Source organism: Choloepus didactylus, chromosome X, assembly GCF_015220235.1.
Source record: "Choloepus didactylus isolate mChoDid1 chromosome X, mChoDid1.pri, whole genome shotgun sequence".
Classification (NCBI taxonomy): Eukaryota; Metazoa; Chordata; class Mammalia; order Pilosa; family Megalonychidae; genus Choloepus; species Choloepus didactylus.
The window spans coordinates 144,195,694-144,215,583 of record NC_051334.1 but is presented as its reverse complement, the minus strand read 5'-3'; the positions used below and the strand labels follow the sequence as shown (position 1 = coordinate 144,215,583).

The window sequence follows — 19,890 nt, the reverse complement described above, 5'->3', positions numbered from 1 at the left end:
GTAGCTGGTGGTGGATACCTGAAACTATCAAACTACAACCCAGAACCCATGAATCTCGAAGACAGTTGTATAAAAATGTAGCTTATGAGGGGTGACAATGGGATTGGGAAAGCCATAAGGACCACACTCCACTTTGTCTAGTTTATGGATGGATGAGTAGAAAAATAGGGGAAGGAAACAAACAGACAAAGGTACCCAGTGTTCTTTTTTACTTCAATTGCTCTTTTTCACTCTAATTATTATTCTTGATATTTTTGTGTGTGTGCTAATGAAGGTGTCAGGGATTGATTTGGGTGATGAATGTACCACTATGTAATGGTACTGTAAACAATCGAAAGTACGATTTGTTTTGTATGACTGCGTGGTATGTGAATATATCTCAATAAAATGAAGATTAAAAAAGAAAAAAGAGATAGAGGCTGTAAAGGAAGCACTGGACATGTATACGGCAGAAATCAAAAGTTCAAAAAACCTACTAGTAGAATCTATGGAAATGAAAGGCACAACACAAGAGATGAAAGACACAATGGAAACATACAACAGCAGATCTCAAGAGGCAGAAGAAAACACCCAGGAACTGGAGAACAAAACACCTGAAAGCCTACACGCAAAGGAGCAGATGGAGAAAAGAATGAAAAAATATGAGCAACGTCTCTGGGAACTCAAGGATGAAACAAAGTACAATAATGTACGTATCATTGGTGTCCCAGAAGGAGAAGAGAAGGGAAAGGGGGCAGAAGCAATAATAGAGGAAATAATTAATGAAAATTTCCCATCTCTTATGAAAGACATAAAATTACAGATCCAAGAAGCGCAGCGTACTCCAAACAGAAGAGATCTGAATAGGCCTACGCCAAGACACTTAATAATCAGATTATCAAATGTCAAAGACAAAGAGAGAATCCTGAAAGCAGCAAGAGAAAAGCAATCCATTACATACAAAGGAAGCTTCATAAGACTATGTGCGGATCTCTCAGCAGAAACCATGGAGGCAAGAAGGAAGTGGTGTGATGTATTTAAGATACTGAAAGAGAAAAACCACCAACCAAGAATCCTGTATCCAGCAAAGCTGTCCTTCAAATATGAGGGAGAGCTCAAAATATTTTCTGACAAACAGACAATGAGAGACTTTGTGAACAAGACACCTGTCCTACAGGAAATACTAAAGGGAGCACTACAGGGTGATAGAAGACAGGAGTGCGTGGTTTGGAACACAATTTTGGGAGATGGTAGCACAACAATGTAAGTACACTGAACAAAGGTAACTATGAATACGGTTGGGAGAGAAAGATGGGGAGCATGTGAGACACCAGAAGAAAGGAGGAAAGATAAAGACTGGGACTGTGTAACTTGGTGAAATCTAGAGTATTCAACAATTGTGATAAAATGTACAAATATGTTGTTTTACGAGGGAGAACAAGCAAATGTCAACCTTGCAAGGTGTTAAAAATGGGGAGGCATTGGGGGAGGGATGCAATCAGCATAAACTCTAGAGACTGTAACTAATAGAATCATTGTATTATGCTTCCTTTAATGTAACAAAGGTGATATACCAAGGTGAATGCAGATAAGAGGGGGGAATAGGGGAGGCATGTTAGACACTTGACATTGGTGGTATTGTCTGATTCTTTATTCTACTTTGATTTAAGGTTATTTTTCCTTTTGCTGCTTCCTAGCTGTCATTTTTTTTTGTTTCCTCTTTCTTTTGCCTCTCTACCTTCTTTGACTCTCCCTCCTGCCTTGTGGAAGAAATGTAGATGCTCTTGCTTAGTATGAACAGAATGTTCAATTAGGATGAACTTAAATGTTTGGAAAGGAACAGGGGTGTAGGTAGCAAGATGTGAGAATAACCAACAGCGCCGAATGGTGTGTGAATGAGGTGGAAAGGGGAAGCTCAGAGTCATATATGTCACCAGAAGGAAAGTTGGAGGTCAAAAGATGGAAATGTATAAAACTGAATCCTATGGTGGGCAATGTCCATGATCAACTGTACAAATACTAGAATCACTTCATGAACCAGAACAAATGTATGACAATACAATTAGAAGTTAATAATAGAGGGGCATATAGGGAAGAACTATATACCTATTACAAACTATATACTATGGTTAGTAGTATTTCAACATTTTTTTATAAACAGTAACAAACGTACTATATCAATACTAGGAGTCAACAATTGAGGGGGGTTGGTTAGGGATAGGGGAGGTTTAGAGTTTCCTTTTCTTTTTTTCTTTTTTCATCTTTCACTTTATTTCTTGTCTGGAGTAATGAAAAGTTTCTAAAAATTGAACAAAAATTAAGTGTGGTGATGGATGCACAGCTGTATGAGGGTAACCAGGGGCAAGTGATTGTACACTTTGGATCTTTGGATAATTGTATGGTATCTGAACAATCTCAATAAAAATGAAAAAAAAAAAACACAAATGGAGACATACGCAGCTAGAATTTGGAGAATTGATCCCTTAGTGTTTTTTTTTTTTTTTAAGCTTCATTTTATTGAGATATATTCACATACCACGCAGTCAAACAAAACAAATCGTACTTTCGATTGTTTACAGTACCATTACATAGTGGTACATTCATCACCCAAATCAATCCCTGACACCTTCATTAGCACACACACAAAAATAACAAGAATAATAATTAGAGTGAAAAAGAGCAATGGAAGTAAAAAAGAACACTGGGTACCTTTGTCTGTTTGTTTCCTTCCCCTATTTTTCTACTCATCCATCCATAAACTAGACAAAGTGGAGTGTGGTCCTTATGGCTTTCCCAATCCCATTGTCACACCTCATAAGCTACATTTTTATACAACTGTCTTCGAGATTCATGGGTTCTGGGTTGTAGTTTGATAGTTTCAGGTATCCACCACCAGCTACCCCAATTCTTTAGAACCTAAAAAGGGTTGTCTAAAGTGTGCATAAGTGTGCCCACCAGAGTGACCTCTCGGCTCCTTTTGGAATCTCTCTGCCACTGAAGCTTATTTCATTTCCATTCACATCCCCCTTTTGGTCAAGAAGATGTTCTCCGTCCCAAGATGCCAGGTCTAGATATCTCGCCGGGAGTCATATTCCATGTTGCCAGGGAGATTCACTCCCCTGGGTGTCTGATCCCACGTAGGGGGGAGGGCAGTGATTTCACCTTTCAAGTTGGCTTAGCTAGAGGGACAGGGCCACATCTGAGCAACAAAGAGGCATTCGGGAGGAGGCTCTTAGACACAACCATAGGGAGGCCTAGCCTCTCCTTTGCAGCAACCGTCTTCCCAAGGGTAAAACCTGTGGTAGAGGGCTCAACCCATCAAACCACCAGTCCCCTATGTCTGTGGTCATGTTAGCAACCATGGAGGTGGGGTAGGCGAATACCCCTGGATTCTCCACAGGCTCCTCAAGGGAGCACTACATCTTTTTTTTTTCCTTGTTTTTCTTTCTTTCTTTTTTTTTTTTTAACTTTCCCTTCTTTTTTTTTTTTTTTTTTTTTTTTTAAATCATCATTTTATTGAGATATATTCACATACCACGCAGTCATACAAAACAAATTGTACTTTCGATTGTTTACAGTACCATTACATAGTTGTACATTCATCACCTAAATCAATCCCTGACACCTTCATTAGCACACACACAAAAATAACAAGAATAATAATTAGAGTGAAAAAGAGCAATTGAAGTAAAAAAGAACACTGGGTACCTTTGTCTGTTTGTTTCCTTCCCCTACTTTTCTACACATCCATCCATAAACTAGACAAAGTGGTGTTTGGTCCTTATGGCTTTCCCAATCCCATTGTCACCCCTCATAAGCTACATTTTTATACAACTGTCTTCGAGATTCATGGGTTCTGGGTTGTAGTTTGATAGTTTCAGGTATCCACCACCAGCTACCCCAATTCTTTAGAACCTAAAAAGGGTTGTCTAAAGTGTGCATAAGAGTGCCCACCAGAGTGACCTCTCGGCTCCTTTTGGAATCTCTCTGCCACTGAAGCTTATTTCATTTCCTTTCACATCCCCCTTTTGGTCAAGAAGATGTTCTCCGTCCCACGGTGCCAGGTCTACATTCCTCCCTGGGAGTCATATTCCACGTTGCCAGGGAGATTCACTTCCCTGGGTGTCTGATCCCACGTAGGGGGGAGGGCAGTGATTTCACCTTTCAAGTTGGCTTAGCCAGAGAGAGATGGCCACATCTGAGCAACAAAGAGGCATTCAGGAGGAGACTCTTAGGCACAAATACAGGGAGGCCTAGCCTCTCCTTTGCAGCAACCGTCTTCCCAAGGGTAAAACTTATGGTAGAGGGCTCAACCCATCAAACCACCAGTCCCCTATGTCTGTGGTCATGTTAGCAACCATGGAGGTGGGGTAGGCGAATACCCCTGCATTCTCCACAGGCTCCTCAAGGGGGCACTACATCTTTTTTTTTTTTTTTTTCCCCTTGTTTGTCTTTTTTCTTTTTTTTTTTTTTTTTTTTTTTTTTTAACTTTCCCTTCTTTTTTCAAATCACCTGTATGAAAAAAAAGTTAAAAAGAAAACAAACATACAATAAAAGAGCATTTCAAAGAGACCATAGCAAGGGAGTAAGAAAAAGACAACTAACCTAAGATAACTGCTTAACTTCCAACATGTTCCTACTTTACCCCAAGAAAGTTACATAATATAGCAACATTTCAGTGAACTTGTTCCTACTACAACCATCAGAAATTAACAGACCATAGTCATTTCTGGGCATCCCCAGAACGTTAAATAGCTTATCTGTTCTTCCTGGATTATTGTTCCCCCTTCCTTAATTGCTCTCTACTGCTAGTTCCCCTACATTCTACATTATAAACCATTTGTTTTACATTTTTCAAAGTTCACATTAGTGGTAGCATATAATATTTCTCTTTTTGTGCCTGGCTTATTTCGCTCAGCATTATGTCTTCAAGGTTCATCCATGTTGTCATATGTTTCACCAGATCGTTCCTTCTTACTGCCGCGTAGTATTCCATCGTGTGTATATACCACATTTTATTTATCCACTCATCTGTTGAAGGACATTTGGGTTGTTTCCATCTCTTGGCAATTGTGAATAATGCTGCTATGAACATTGGCGTGCAGATATCTGTTCGTGTCACTGCTTTCCGATCTTCCGGGTATATACCGAGAAGTGCAATCGCTGGATCGAATGGTAGCTCTATATCTAGTTTTCTAAGGAACTGCCAGACTGACTTCCAGAGTGGCTGAACCATTATACAGTCCCACCAACAGTGAATAAGAGTTCCAATTTCACCACATCCCCTCCAGCATTTGTAGTTTCCTGTTTGTTTAATGGCAGCCATTCTAACCTGTGTTAGATGGTATCTCACTGTGGTCTTAATTTGCATCTCTCTAATAGCTAGTGAAGCTGAACATTTTTTCATGTGTTTCTTGGCCATTTGTGTTTCCTCTTCAGAGAACTGTCTTTTCATATCTTTTGCCCATTTTATAATTGGGCTGTCTGTACTATTGTCATTGAGTTGTAGGATTTCTTTATATATGCAAGATATCAGTCTTTTGTCAGATACATGGTTTCCAAAAATTTTTTCCCATTGAGTTGGCTGCCTCTTTACCTTTTTGAGAAATTCCTTTGAGGTGCAGAAACTTCTAAGCTTGAGGAGTTCCCATTTATCTATTTTCTCTTTTGTTGCTTGTGCTTTGGGTGTAAAGTCTAGGAAGTGGCCGCCTAATACAAGGTCTTGAAGATGTTTTCCTACATTATCTTCTAGGAGTTTTATGGTACTTTCTTTTTTTTTTTTTTTTTTTTTTTTTAAATCATCATTTTATTGAGATATATTCACATACCACGCAGTCATACAAAACAAATTGTACTTTCGATTGTTTACAGTACCATTACATAGTTGTACATTCATCACCTAAATCAATCCCTGACACCTTCATTAGCACACACACAAAAATAACAAGAATAATAATTAGAGTGAAAAAGAGCAATTGAAGTAAAAAAGAACACTAGGTACCTTTGTCTGTTTGTTTGTCTTCCCCTACTTTTCTACACATCCATCCATAAACTAGACAAAGTGGAGTTTGGTCCTTATGGCATTCCCAATCCCACTGTCACCCCTCATAAGCTACATTTTTATACAACTGTCTTCGAGATTCATGGGTTCTGGGTTGTAGTTTAATAGTTTCAGGTATCCACCACCAGCTACCCCAATTCTTTAGAACCTAAAAAAGGTTGTCTAAAGTGTGCGTAAGAGTGCCCACCAGAGTGATCTCTCGGCTCGTTTTGGAATCTCTCTGCCACTGAAGCTTATTTCATTTCCTTTCACATCCCCCTTTTGGTCAAGAAGATGTTCTCCATCCCACGATGCCGGGTCTACATTCCTCCCCGGGAGTCATATTCCACGTTGCCAGGGAGATTCACTTCCCTGGGTGTCTGATCCCACGTAGGGGGGAGGGCAGTGATTTCACCTTTCAAGTTGGCTTAGCCAGAGAGAGAGGGCCACATCTGAGCAACAAAGAGGCATTCAGGAGGAGACTCTTAGGCACAAATACCGGGAGGCCTAGCCTCTCCTTTGCAGCAGCCGTCTTCCCAAGGGTAAAACTTATGGTAGAGGGCTGAACCCATCAAACCACCAGTCCCCTATGTCTGTGGTCATGTTAGCAACCATGGAGGTGGGGTAGGCGAATACCCCTGCATTCTCCACAGGCTCCTCAAGGGGGCACTACATCTTTTGTTTTTTTTTTTCCTTGTTTGTCTTTTTTCTTTTCTTTTTTTTTTTTTTTTAACTTTCCCTTCTTTTTTCAAATCAACTGTATGAAAAAAAAAGTTAAAAAGAAAACAAACATACAATAAAAAAACATTTCAAAGAGACCATAGCAAGGGAGTAAGAAAAAGACACCTAACCTAAGATAACTGCTTAACTTCCAACATGTTCCTACTTTACCCGAAGAAAGTTACATAATATAGCAACATTTCAGTGAACTTGTTCCTACTACATCCATCAGAAATTAACAGACCATAGTCATTTCTGGGCATCCCCAGAACGTTAAATAGCTTATCTGTTCTTCTTGGATTATTGTTCCCCCTTCCTTAATTGCTCTCTACTGCTAGTTCCCCTACATTCTACATTATAAACCATTTGTTTTACATTTTTCAAAGTTCACATTAGTGGTAGCATATAATATTTCTCTTTTTGTGCCTGGCTTATTTCGCTCAGCATTATGTCTTCAAGGTTCATCCATGTTGTCATATGTTTCACCAGATCGTTCCTTCTTACTGCCGCGTAGTATTCCATCGTGTGTATATACCACATTTTATTTATCCACTCATCTGTTGAAGGACATTTGGGTTGTTTCCATCTCTTGGCAATTGTGAATAATGCTGCTATGAACATTGGCGTGCAGATATCTGTTCGTGTCACTGCTTTCCGATCTTCCGGGTATATACCGAGAAGTGCAATCGCTGGATCGAATGGTAGCTCTATATCTAGTTTTCTAAGGAACTGCCAGACTGACTTCCAGAGTGGCTGAACCATTATACAGTCCCACCAACAATGAATAAGAGTTCCAATTTCTCCACATCCCCTCCAGCATTTGTAGTTTCCTGTTTGTTTAATGGCAGCCATTCTAACCGGTGTTAGATGGTATCTCATTGTGGTCTTAATTTGCATCTCTCTAATAGCTAGTGAAGCTGAACATTTTTTCATGTGTTTCTTGGCCATTTGTATTTCCTCTTCAGAGAACTGTCTTTTCATATCTTTTGCCCATTTTATAATTGGGCTGTCTGTACTATTGTCATTGAGTTGTAGGATTTCTTTGTATATGCAAGATATCAGTCTTTTGTCAGATACATGGTTTCCAAAAATTTTTTCCCATTGAGTTGGCTGCCTCTTTACCTTTTTGAGAAATTCCTTTGAGGTGCAGAAACTTCTAAGCTTGAGGAGTTCCCATTTATCTATTTTCTCTTTTGTTGCTTGTGCTTTGGGTGTAAAGTCTAGGAAGTGGCCTCCTAATACAAGGTCTTGAAGATGTTTTCCTACATTATCTTCTAGGAGTTTTATGGTACTTTCTTTTATATTGAGATCTTTGGTCCATTTTGAGTTAATTTTTGTGTAGGGTGTGAGGTAGGGGTCCTCTTTCATTCTTTTGGATATGGATATCCAACTCTCCCAGCCCCATTTGTTGAAAAGACCATTATGGCTCAGTTCAGTGACTTTGGGGGCCTTATCAAAGATCAGTCGGCCATAGATCTGAGGGTCTATCTCTGAATTCTCAATTCGATTCCATTGATCTATATGTCTATCTTTGTGCCAGTACCATGCTGTTTTGGCAACTGTGGCTTTATAATAAGCTTCAAAGTCAGGGAGTGTAAGTCCTCCCACTTCGTTTTTCTTTTTTAGAGTGTCTTTAGCAATTCGAGGCATCTTCCCTTTCCAAATAAATTTGATAACTAGCTTTTTCCAAGTCTGCAAAGTAGGTTGTTGGAATTTTGATTGGGATTGCATTGAATCTGTAGATGAGTTTGGGTAGAATTGACATCTTAATGACATTTAGCCTTCCTATCCATGAACATGGAATATTTTTCCATCTTTTAAGGTCCCCTTCTATTTCTTTTAGTAGAGTTATGTAGTTTTCTTTGTATAGGTCTTTTACATCTTTGGTTAAGTTTATTCCTAGGTACTTGATTTTTTTAGTTGCTATTGAAAATGGTATCTTTTTCTTGAGTGTCTCTTCAGTTTGTTCATTTCTAGCATATAGAAACATTACTGACTTATGTGCATTAACCTTGTATCCCGCTACTTTGCTAAATTTGTTTATTAGCTCTAGTAGGTGTATCGTCGATTTCTCAGGGTTTTCTAGATATAAGATCATATCATCTGCAAACAATGACAGTTTTACTTCTTCTTTTCCAATTTGGATGCCTTTTATTTCTTTCTCTTGCCGGATTGCCCTGGCTAGCACTTCCAGCACAATGTTGAATAACAGTGGTGACAGCGGGCATCCTTGTCTTGTTCCTGATCTTAGAGGGAAGGCTTTCAGTCTCTCACCATTGAGTACTATGCTGGCTGTGGGTTTTTCATATATGCTCTTTATCATGTTGAGGAAGTTTCCTTCAATTCCTACCTTTTGAAGTGTTTTTATCAAAAAGGGATGTTGGATTTTGTCAAATGCTTTTTCAGCATCTATTGAGATGATCAATTGATTTTTCCCTTTTGACTTGTTAATGTGTTTTAATACATTGATTGATTTTCTTATGTTGAACCATCCTTGCATGCCTGGAATAAACCCCACTTGGTCATGGTGTATGATTTTTTTAATGTGTCTTTGAATTCGATTTGCAAGTATTTTGTTGAGGATTTTTGCATCTATATTCATTAGGGAGATTGGCCGGTAGTTTTCCTTTTTTGTAGCATCTTTGCCTGGTTTTGGTATTAGATTGATGTTAGCTTCATAAAATGAGTTAGGTAGTGTTCCATTTTCTTCAATGTTTTGAAAGAGTTTGAGTAAGATTGGTGTCAGTTCTTTCTGGAAAGTTTGGTAGAATTCCCCTGTGAAGCCATCTGGCCCTGGGCATTTATTTGTGGGAAGATTTTTGATGACTGATTGGATCTCTTTGCTTGTGATGGGTTGGTTGAGGTCTTCTATTTCTTCTCTGGTCAGTTTAGGTTGTTCATATGTTTCCAGGAAATTGTCCATTTCCTCTACATTATCCAGTTTGTTGCCATACAGTTGTTCATAGTATCCTCTTATAATTTTTTTAATTTCTTCAGGATCTGCAGTTATGTCACCTTTTTCATTCATTATTTTGTTTATATGGGTCTTCTCTCTTTTTGATTTTGTCAGTCTAGCTAGGGGCTTGTCAATCTTGTTGATCTTCTCAAAGAACCAACTTTTGGTGATATTTATCCTATTGTTTTTTTGTTCTCTATGTCATTTATTTCTGCTTTAATCCTTGTTATTTCTTTTCTTCTACTTGGTTTAGGATTGGTTTGCTGTTCATTTTCTAGCTTCTTCAGTTGATCCATTAATTCTTTGATTTTGGCTCTTTCTTCCTTTTTAATATATGCGTTTAGTGCCATAAATTTCCCCCTTAGCACTGCTTTTGCTGCATCCCATAAGTTTTGGTATGTTGTGTTCTCATTTTCATTCGTCTCTATATATTTAGCAATTTCTCTTGCTATTTCTTCTTTAACCCACTGATTGTTTAGGAGTGTGTTGTTTAACCTCCAGGTATTTGTGAATTTTCTAAGTCTCTGATGGTTATTGACTTCTAATTGTATTCCATTGTGGTCAGAGAATGTGCTTTGAATAATTTCAATCTTTTTAAATTTATTGAGGCTTGTTTTATGTCCCAGCATATGATCTATTCTGGAGAAAGTTCCATGAGCACTAGAAAAGTATGTGTATCCTGGTGATTTGGGATGTAATGTCCTGTATATGTCTGTTAAATCTAATTCATTTATCAGGTTGTTTAGGTTTTCAATTTCCTTATTGGTCTTCTGTCTGGTTGATCTATCTATAGGAGAGTGTGATGTGTTGAAGTCTCCCACAATTATTGTGGAAACATCAATTGCTTCCTTTAGTTTTTCCAGTGTTTCTCTCATGTATTTTGTGGCACCTTGATTGGGTGCATAGACATTTACGATTGTTATTTCTTCTTGCTGAATTGCCCCTTTTATTAGTATGTAGTGGCCTTCTTTGTCTCTCAAAACATCCCTGCATTTGAAGTCTATTTTATCTGAGATTAATATTGCTACACCTGCTTTCTTTTGGCTGTAGCTTGCATGAAATATTTTTTCCATCCTTTCACTTTCAGTTTCTTTGTTTCCCTGTGTGTAAGATGAGTCTCTTGTATGCAACATATTGATGTGTTTCTCTGTCTGTAGGGCTCCCTTTAGTATCTCCAGTAGGGCAGGTCTCTTGTTAGCAAATTCTCTCAGCATTTGTTTGTCTGTGAAAAATTTAAGCTCTCCCTCAAATTTGAAGGAGAGCTTTGCTGGATAAAGTATTCTTGGCTGGATATTTTTCTCACTCAGAATTTTAAATATATCGTGCCACTGCCTTCTTGCCTCCATGGTGGCTGCTGAGTAGTCACTACTTAGTCTTATGCTGTTTCCTTTGTATGTGGTGAATTGCTTTTCTCTTGCTGCTTTCAGAACTTGCTCCTTGTCTTCTGTGTTTGACAGTGTGATCAGTATATGTCTCGGAGTGAGTTTATTTGGATTTATTCTTTTTGGGGTTCGCTGAGCATTTATGATTTGTGTATTTATGTTGTTTAGAAGATTTGGGAAGTTTTCCCCAACAATTTCTTTGAATACTCTTCCTAGACCTTTACCCTTTTCTTCCCCTTCTGGGACACCAATGAGTCTTATATTTGGACGTTTCATATTATCTATCATATCCCTGAGGTCCATTTCGATTTTTTCAATTTTTTTCCCCATTCTTTCTTTTATGCTTTCATTTTCCATTCTGTCATCTTCGAGGTCACTGATTCGTTGTTCAACTTCCTCTAGTCTTGTACTATGAGTGTCCAGAATCTTTTTAATTTGGTCAACAGTTTCTTTAATTTCCATAAGATCATCCATTTTTTTATTTAGTCTTGCAATGTCTTCTTTATGCTCTTCTAGGGTCTTCTTGATTTCCTTTGTCTCCCGTACTATGGTCTCATTGTTCATCTTTAGTTCTTTGAGTAGCTGCTCTAGGTGCTGTGTCTCTTCTGATCTTTTGATTTGGGTGCTTGGGCTTGGGTTATCCATATCGCCTGTTTTTTTCATATGCTTTATAATTTTCTGTTGTTTTTGGCCTCGTGGCATTTGCTGAACTTGATAGGGTTCTTTTAGGATTTGTAGACCAATTGAAGTCCTTATCTCTAATTTATCAGATCTACAGCTTTGTGGAGTACACTTTCTCTAACTAACCAGCAGGTGGCGTCCACGAGCCACCTGTTCTCCACAAGCCAGTTCTCCCCTGCTTAGCCTTTTTGGTGAGTGGGGGAGTGAGTCTTGTGGGGTCCAATTGGTGTACCAAGCTTGCGTGTGTAGTTGGTGTTGCCTGCCCTGTGTATGGGGCGTGTTTCTGGGCAGTCAGGGAGGGGGGGTGGCTCTAACAATCAAATCTCCCTGGTGATCCTAGAGTTTTAAAGCTGCTGCAATAGTTTAATCCTTCAGTTCAGTCCTGCCACAGTTTGTCTCTGCCACTGACCCACAAGTCCTTGGTATTGGCGTATGGCTCCTGAGACTTGCAAGTGGGCCCCTCTTCCAGGCCGTGCACCCCGGGTCCTCTGTTGAGGGATGACTGTGCTATGTCACAGGTGAGTGCCGTCCCCCCAGGGCAGTTCTGGGCTGCTGGGCTGTGTAGGGAGGCTCCCAGTCTGCTGAAATGATGGCTGAATGGGGCTTTGTTAATTCACACTGCTCTACCTTCCCAACTCTGGGACAATCAGCTGAGGTTGCAGGGAAGGCTAATGTCCACGCCCAGTTTTGTGGTGTGTGCCTGTTATTTGAAGCACTTCCGTCGCACTGGGTTGTCTGGGGCAGTTCTGGGCTATGGGGCTGGCGATGGGCAGGAGTGTTTCCTGTCCACCAGGATGATGGCTGTGAGCGGACACCCCCCTTTTCTTGGGAAGTTGTGGTGTTTAGTGAATTTTCTCAGCCACTGGATTATTGCGTTTTGTCTCAGAGCTCTCCTAGTTCTGCTCTTGACTTGACCTGCCCAAATAGCAAGTCTTTGAAGCTTTCTGTATTGGGCTTCTTAGAGTAATTGTTTTAGAAAAAGAAAAGGGGTTTAAAAAAAAAAAAAAAAGGGGCCCTCCTCAGAGATCTAATGGTTTATTGAAATGCTAAGAGACAAGGCAACCAGGGCCATTAAGGAAAGGTCCACAGGGCAGAGAGATCAGCTTTTCTTCGGGATTTGCATATGCGCCTCAGGGCCCTTCCCCTTTCTATGTTCACCAGAACTCCAAAAATCCTCCGCTTTTATTTTGGAGTTTTTCGTGTTGTTTTTTTTTTCTCTATGCCTGTCTCCTCTCTGCTGGGCTGGCTGCTCTCAGATTCTCTGGTGTCTGGTCTCAGTCTATCTATGGTTGGAGTTTGGATCAGTAGAATGAGATTCCGATAAGGGCTGCCACTGCAGTTCTCCCTTCTCCTTCCCAGAGCTGACAGCCCCTCCTCCCACGGGACTGAGCCTGGCAGGGAGGGGCGCAGGTCCCCTGGCAGCAAAAACTCACAGATTTCGCTGATCTCAGCAGTTCCACGTTTTCATGAGTGTTGTATGAAGTATGCCCAAAGTCAGATTGCTCTGTGGTGTCCAGTCCACGCAGTTCCTGGCTTTCTACCTACTTTCCTGGAGGAGTAACTAAAACATACAGCTCACCAGTCTGCCATCTTGCCCCGCCTCTCCCCCCCTTAGTGTTTTTGTTTTTCCGTTTATGAATAACAGGAAAAATTAACACAGAAGAAATCACAAACATTACAATAAAACAAAGCAAAACAAAAATGTACTGCCTTCCAAAGAGCACATAGACAATGTACTGCTTTTCTAAAAAAAGGAAAACAGAGGGAAAAACTGAATCTCAATTAATATAACTTTTGTCACATAGAACTTTTCTTTCATTTTCAGAGCTCCCTTTATTTTTTACTTTTTATAATGCTTCATTTTTATTATCCTTTTTAATTCCTGAGTTTATAAAAACTGAAGTTTTAACCAAATTGGGACAGACTTCACTTTCCTTTCATAAATGTGTATAAACAAATGGGATTATTTCCAAATGTAAATCGGTTACTGTCATGTATCGCAGAAGATGAGATGAGCAATAATTAGGACCTATGTCATGCATGCAGGAGAAAGGATGTACTGGACACCCTCCCAGACTGTATTTTAGGCTCTGCTGATCAGGCTATTTGTTGTCTATATCATTTGACATGTACTATCAGAACATCAAATCCTAAATGTTGAGTTTACCGTGTCTCCAAAGTTTTATTAATCTAAGTTTAAAACAAACAGTGAAAATAGGACTATAACTGGACTCCTGTTTAATTTGAGTGTATATTTAGGAAACAGAACACTCTTATTGATTTATAATTGACAGGCCTATATCTTTTATGAGATTAATTGAGGCAGACAGAATTGGAGAATTGGGAGCTCCTGAAGTATGTCGATTTTCTTCAGAAAATCCTGAACCAGGGTAAGTAGTTAAAAATATTCTTTTAATACATTATAACACTTGTTTAAATCTGGAGTATGTCTTCATTTTTTTGTTATTAACTAAATGAAGAATTTTAAGTACATTTCACATTTTCCCTCTTTCTCTTCTTTTATGCTTTTCTAAAACTTTAAATTGAAAAACATGAAACATTCCTAAGGATTAAAACATGTTGCTAGTTGATTTTGGCATGCTAATTGTTCACTTTAAATTTTGGTTCATGGGGTGTTAATTTCCTATTTATAGAAGGGTTCCAAGTTAAAACAAATAATGCATGTTTTAGTTTGTGTGCCAGTTTGAATGTATTATATCCCCCAAAACGCTATTATCTTTGAAGTAATCTTGCGTGGGCAGACGTATCAGTGTTGATTAGATTGTAATTCTTTGAGTGTTTCCATGGAGATGCGCCCCACCCAACTGTGGGTGATGACTCTGATTGGATAATTTCCATGGAGGTGTTACCCCACCCATTCAGGATGGGTCTAAATTAAATCACTGGAGCCATATAAATGAGCTGACAAACAGAAGGAACTCAGTGCAGCTGAGAGTGACATTTTGAAAAGGAGCTACAGCCAAGAGGGACACTTTGAAGAATGCACAGGAGCTGAGAGAGGGAACTGCAGTTTACAAAGACATTTTAGAGATGGCTTTTGAAAGCAGACTTTTGCTCCGGAGAAGCTAAGAGAGGACAAACGCCCCAAGAGCAACTGAGAGTGCCGTTTTGGAGAGAAGCTGAAGCCTAGAGAGGAACATCCTGGGAGAAAGCCATTTTGATACCAGAACTCAGGAGCAGATGCCAGCCACATGCCTTCCCAGCTAACAGAGGTTTTCCGGACACCATTGGTCATCCTCCAGTGAAGGTACCCGATTGCTGATGTGTTAACTTGGACACTTTATGGCCTTAAGACTGTAACTTTGTAACCAAATAAACCCCCTTTTATAAAAGCCAATCCATTTCTGGTGTTTTGCATTGTGGCAGCATTAGAAAACTAGAACAGTTTGCTAAACTGCTCAAAGCAGATACCATGAAATGCATTGGTTTTTAACAATGGGAATTTATTAGGTTACAAGCTTACAGTTTTGATGCCATGAAAATGTCCAAATCAAGGCATCATCAAGTCTATCCTTTCTTCCTTAAGACTGGCTGTCAGCAATCCTGGATTCCTCTGTCACATGGCAAGGCACATGGCAGCATCTGCTTGGCCTCTCCCTTCTCTTCCGGGTTTCCCTGCTTTCAGTTTCTTGCTTCTGTGGCTATCTCTCTCTGTCTGAATTTCATTCTCTCATAAAGGACTCCAGGAAGAGGATTAAGAACCACCCTGAATGAGGTGGGTCACATCTTAACTTAAGTAGCCTCACCAAAAGATCCTACTTACAATGGGTCCACACCCATGAAATGGATTAACCTTAAGAACATATTTTTCTGGGGTACATACAGTTTCAAACCATCACAGTACATATTATTGTTGTGAATTTTTTTTTTAACCTAACCCAGTAGCAGATTGCATTTCAGATATTAGTATTACAAAGAGATGTTTAAAAGTGAATATACAATTGTGGTGACGAAAGCATAACTATGTTATCATACTGTGGACAGTGGATTGTATACCATGGATGATTGTATGGTGTGTGAATGTATTTCAATAAAACTGAATTTAATAAAAAAAAAAGTGTATATACAGTTCTGTTTTGTGTATTTAATCTTCCTATAACCAATACTATCTGAAGACTTAGTGCTGTTTTCTTTTTTCTTATTTCCTTTCTTTTTGGTGCTTTTCATAAGTTTCTTCTCTCTCCTCTATTTCTGGGTCTACTTTATTTTTTTTTATTTTTATTTTTTTTATTTTTTTCATATCTTTTTATTTTGAAATAATTTCAGATTTGAAAAAATGTTGCATAGTTAATACAGAGAGTTTCTGTATGTCCTTCACCCAGCTTCCTTTATGGCAACATCTTACATAATCATGGTAGTTCGTTTGTTCAAAACTAAGAAACTAACAGTAGTACATGATCTTGAGGCTTTTTGAGAGTACTGGTCAGTTATTTTATACAGTGTCCTTCCTTTAGAGTTTGATGGTTTTGTTGTTGTTGTTGTTGTTTTTTTTTTTTTTTTTTTTTCTGGTGCTTTCTTTTTTTTTTCTTTTTTTTTTTTAATTAAATTCAGTTTTATTGAAATACATTCACACACCATACAATCATCCATGATATACAATCCACTGTCCACAGTATGATAACATAGTTATGCGTTCATCACCACAATCTATCTCTGAACATTTTCCTTACATCAGAAAGAACCAGAAAAAGAATAAAAAATAAAAGTGAAAAAAGAACACCCAAATCATCCCCCATCCCACCCCATTTGTCCTTTAGTTTTTATCCCCATTCCTCCACTCATCCATACACTAGATAAAGGGGGTGTGATCCACAAGGTCTTCACAATCACACTGTCACTCTGGGTCTACTTTAGATTGAATTGAGACAAAGTGCTTGACAGGTAAACCTGTAATTTGTGACAGAGTGATAAAGCATTATTTTCTGAAACTTGTTTTTATAGACACAATTGGAAAATGCTCCAAGAACCTGAACTCATATAATTAGAGTTGGAAGGAACACTAAAAATAATTTTCTAGGCAATACTTAAATTATTCCAGATGTGATCTTCAGAGGAAGAGATTGTATGATATAGAAACTCCCTTTCTAAACTATTATAGAATTATAATAATATACATTTTCAGAATTCTCTATAACAATGAAATTATTTAGGTTCTTCTGGTTCTGGGGAGACAGAACAGTTGCTGCTCTACCATATGTCCTTTACATTCTTCCAATCTTCTTACATCGTTTCTTTTACCTTTCCTTATCATTCCTGTTTCCCTACTTTTTGCCCTGTGGTTTCTTCTGAAAATATAATTCCTCCATGATGCTTTCCATGTGAATATAATGCTTTATAAACAAACTCTTTATGCAAAAGTAAGTGACTATTACACTGTTATGAGGTTGTAGACCCTCAAACTGCACTCTTAGAAAGGTATTTCCGTGCTTGCTTATAATGGTTCTGGGATAATCAGTGTCCTTCCTGAAAGATTTTAAATCCATATTTTTATATTCTGTTGTCCATATTTCACCATTTTATAGCTCTTAAAACCATTTTCTTTAAATTTAATTCTTATGAGCATACACCAGTAGAGGATGAAGAGCCAGAGAAAAAGCACTACTTCAGCTTCTACTTCAGAATTTAGAGCATTTTTATTGAGAAGTTAAATAGGTTTATAAATAGAACATTAGACTTTGTTTTTAGCCAAGCTGCCTATCATCCATTCCTTTTTAGTTTTTCAAATACAATAACACTTCTACTCAGAGATACTTCTTTAGATGTTGCATTTTTGGTATTTTATGTAGAAGAGAAAAAAGAAGTCTAGTCATTCAAAAGAAAAGTCCAAGAAAAGGAGAAAGGAAAAATCATCCAAAAGAAAACACAAGAAGTATTCTGACAATAGTGACAGTGACTCTGACTCTGAAACAGACTCTAGTGGTAAGAAAGCCAACATCATTCACAAGCCTTGTTTCAAAACTAATTTTACTTCTGAAAACTTATTTTAGAAGAAAGTTCTTAAACACAGTCATAATACTCACGATTTTTTGAGCGCTCACCGACTTTGTGCCAGGCCCTGTGCTATGTGCTTTATATTCATTATATGCGTAGTAGGATGCATCTTAGAGATGAGGAAGTGGAGGCACAGAGCAGGTTATAAGTATCACACCCAAGGTTATGCGGTTAGGATTCAAATTTATCTATTTATCTCGTTATTTATCTGCCTCCTTCATTAAACTGAACTCCTAGGAAGCAACCCCCCTCCCCAACATGCCCCAAACAAAGGTTTTTTTTTTTGTCATTATGAAACACTACAAACATTCAGAAAAGTAAAGAGAATAGTATAATTAATATCATTTACTTATTCCCTAGATTTAACAGTTGTTAGCATTTTGACATATTTGTTTCAAATATGGGTTTTTTTGCTGAGGTATTTAAAGTAAATTACAAATATCACATTTCAACCCTTAATATTTTTGTATGCATCTCTAAATGAAAGGACATTTTCCTAATTAACTACAATATTATTATTTCATCCAGTAAGTTAATAATCCCCTATATCATCTGTTTTAGTTTCCTGGGCTGCTTAAAGAAAATACCATGAAATGGGATGGGTTTAAACAATGGGAGTTTATTTGCTTACAGTTTTGAGGCCAAGAAAATGTCCAAATCAAGGCATCATCAAGGCAGTACTTTCTTCCTGAAGACCAGCTGCCAGAGAAACTCGGCTCCTCTGTTGCATGCAAAGCACATGGCAGCATCTGCTGGTCTCTCCCTTCTCTTCCGTGTTTCATTGCTTTCAGCTTCTTGCTTGCATGGCACTCTCTCTCTCTCACTCTCTCTCTCTCACTCTCTCTCTCTCCCTCTCTCTCTCCCTCTCCCTCCCTCCCTCCCTCCTCTGTTGCATGCAAAGCACATGGCAGCATCTGCTGGTCTCTCCCTTCTCTTCCGTGTTTCATTGCTTTCAGCTTCTTGCTTGCATGGCACTCTCTCTCTCTCACTCTCTCTCTCTCCCTCTCTCTCTCCCTCTCCCTCCCTCCCTCCCTTCCTCTCTCTCTCCCTCTCCCTTCTTCTCTCTTTCTGTATTCATCCCATTTATAAAAGGACTCCAGTAAGAGGATTAAGACCCACCCTGGGCCACACCTTAACTGAAATAACCTCATCAAAAGCTCCTACTTACAATAGACTTAGACCCACAGGAAAACATGATTTTCTGGGTTACTTACACTCTCAAATCACCACATCATCTAATACCTAGTATGACTTCAATTTCTTTGTCCCCAATGCTTAGCAATAGCAATAAATAGCAATAAATGTTTGAATGAATTAAATTCTCTGTAACAACAAATGGGAAGGCAAAAACATATTTATCTACTCAAAGGTATTGGAGTTTTAGAATTTTAAAACTTCATTTTCAATTATAATGTGTTTTGATTTACAGGTGAAGATACCAAAAAAGAGAGCAAAGAAAGCCAAGGAAAAGGAAAAAAAAAGAAATGTAGATCATTAGTTTTTTTCTTTAACTTTTATAATGGAAAAGGTCAAATGTATATAAAAGTACAGAGAATAGTGTAATGATTGATCCATGCACTGATCACCTAGCTTGAACAATTATCAACTCCTGGGCAATCACCACCACCTCCAATTATTTTGAAACCAATCCCAGATATTTCATCCATAAGCAATTCAGCATGTTTGTCTAATAGATAGGCCTTTTTATTTAAGTCTTAACCACAATAGCATTTCTATGCCTAAAAACATTTAGCAATCATTCCTCAGTTCTCATCACACTTCAATTTTGTTTTTGTTTTTGTTTTTCCTAGCCTGAAATTATCATGTGAGAAAAGCAGCATGAGCAAAGTCAAGGTAAGACTCTTGTGTTTTTTTTTCAGTGAGTGACTACTCTGGAACATTGCTTCAGGGGATCATGTTTTGTTGTTGTTGTTGTTGCTGTTGTTCTTTCTTTGAGTAGCATTAAACCAAAAGGTTTCCTTTCAGTGTTTAATCATTAGGAACCACGGTTCTCTCAAGGATGTTGAAGGCAACAAAATACATTTGAAGGCACAACTTTCTGCTTCTGAGTTCACAATAATATGTTTTCCTGGTCTTGGAGTAGGGGGAGGGAAGGAGAG

At 38.4% G+C, this 19,890-nt stretch overlaps 1 pseudogene; it reads left to right on the top strand.

Moving 5' to 3' along the window:
- LOC119522947 overlaps nt 1–19,679 on the top strand; it is a 69,743-nt pseudogene extending 50,064 nt beyond the window's left edge.
- Nucleotides 19,680–19,890: the final 211 nt, after the last annotated feature.